Source organism: Mchenga conophoros, linkage group LG16, assembly GCF_057382185.1.
Source record: "Mchenga conophoros isolate Kocher_MC1m ecotype Shallow Benthic linkage group LG16, M_conophoros_male_GT1.1, whole genome shotgun sequence".
Lineage (NCBI taxonomy): Eukaryota > Metazoa > Chordata > Actinopteri > Cichliformes > Cichlidae > Mchenga > Mchenga conophoros.
This window is the reverse complement of record NC_140541.1, coordinates 1,260,916-1,263,359: the sequence shown is the minus strand read 5'-3', so window position 1 is coordinate 1,263,359 and position 2,444 is coordinate 1,260,916.

Genomic DNA, 2,444 nt, shown 5'->3' with positions numbered 1-2,444 from the left:
ACAGTCTCCCTAAAACAATCTCCAGGGTTTGTCCCTTGGAGCAGCTTCACTCCAAGCTGTAACCCTGTGTAAGAACATTAATCAGCACTTAAATGTTCAGCTTGTTTAACTCCCAGCTCCTGTATCACAGAAGACAAAGTCTTAAATTTAAACAACTTCACATTTGCAACCAACTGTAGATCATAAGAGTAATAAAGTATTCAGCATCACAGAGACAAGTATCATTGCAGGTTTATTCTAAACTCATTAATCTCCTACGTTTTCCCATAATTTATTCCAAATTATTTAACATCTCAATGTTATTCCACATTGTAATCAGTGAACTTCACTTATAGGCCATCAAAGCCTCATCTGAACATGGATGCACCACTTGCATAGGTTTAATACTTGTAAATAAACAGCTAATCACACAAATCACTGCAACAATAATAGAAAACATTGTTTAATATTAATTCTGGACCCCACCTCTTGACGCATGGACACTTCTCATGCGTCAACTCACCAAACCTGGATCCCTGTCTTAAAAACTGGCTCCACCAGGAGCCTGCATACTCACCATCATGGCCTGGAAAACAAGATCTGGAAGTAAAATCAAACTTCACACTTATAAACAAGTATATCACAAGGGTAACAAGCATTCAGCATCAGCAAGACAAGTGTCATGTGCAGGTTTTCTCAAATCATTAAATCACTATTGTTACCATAATTCGCCTCAAACATGGATCATCCCATGTGCTCAGTTAACATTAATGTAATCGGTGACTTCTCTTAAGCAAAGTCACTCCACTCATATATTTATTATGGGTCCAAAAGTGGCCAGCAAATGAGCCCATAATAAACTATTCCATAAATATCGTAATCTCTTATTTGTTTTACTCATGTCACTTGTCCGCTTCTGCTGAATGCTACATGCACTCTTAAAGAAAACAAAACCTGTAATAAAGAAACAAACATCCACCAGTTGTTCTGCTTAAAACCACATCATCAAATCACATGAAAAACTGCAATGCTGTAAGAAAAAATGCAAATGTTAGCGCTGCGCAGGTGTGTACACACTTTCTCACAGTAACTTCTGTGAGTACCACAAGCCCATGAATAACACACCTCTGATAGATTCACAAACATAAAAATGGCATTTAAAAGGTTAAACCATCACGCAACCTCAGATGTTGCTATCATCTTTCTGCTCCTGTAACAGAGACACACACAGAGATACATCCACACCTTTGTCAAGTGGGGGTTGACTTCACACAATGGTGTTAAGTCAGTCAGTCAGTTCCCGATTTATTTTAAAATTCTTACTCATTCACTCAGTGATTCCTTCTTTTGCTAATTGTGGAAATTATCGTCGCATTCGTTTCCACGCTCAGCAAAACAACGTCATTTCAAAAAGAAAAATAATTTAGACTGGATTTCCTCGTTGAATCCTTTTGGACAGGAATTTGTTTCCTGATTGTCCCAAATAAGAGCCCATTTTAATTTTGGGGAAGCTCACTTTGCAACAGTTTTCTCGACGACGCTTCGATTCTAATCGTGCAGATCTGCTCAACAGAGATCATCAAACAAAACTTTCAGTGCACCATGAAAGTAACAAAATAAAAGAAAGAAAATAAAAGAAATCAAAGAAAATAAAGGAAAGATAGGCCTTGTTTAAATCATGACACGTGTTCTTCATGCCAGGGGGATAAATCGTAACAAAAGACAAATCAAACAGCCAGTTTAATCTCAAACATTCATCCAATCAGCCATACACACAACATACAGCATAACCCTGTTGTCTTAGCACATAATAAGTTTTAGTTCTCATGTAACTAAATGTGTGCCATGGTAAAACTTCTTCACACACCAGAAACTCACAATCAGCTCACTCAACTCACTCATTTAAGACCTCTCATCAGCATTCTGTTTCCTCCTCTATGATGCAACCATCTGTCCTCCTATAATATTCAGTCCACTAGTCTATGTATCACTTTCATCTTACTAGTGACTTGGACAAGATGACAAACAGAATCTCATGCTTAAGATGCTGTCTGGTCTCATGAGTATCATTGTATGTGTATATGCATGTGGGGTTAGTATAGTTAATGCATTTTCAGTATGTTTTTGTGTTCATCTCTCACCACACTTCCATTATTCTCATCACTGCTTAAAACAACACACATCTCTCTGTTTTTTTTCTTTAACTGTACTTTTCTCCAAAACAGAAAATAGCATTACAGCTGTTTCAGACTGAGAAACACCAAACACTCTTCGTGCTATCATTCATCCACACAACTATTTTATTTCTTTTTGTCCACTGGGCAGGTGACATGCAGAATCACGTCTGCCCCAGCTGGATACCTTTCACACACACCATGACGTCAGACACTCTCACACTCATGGAATTGATCAGGAGAAAAACTTTCTTCATCTTCACACTCTGTTACAGAAACACCATATGTTTT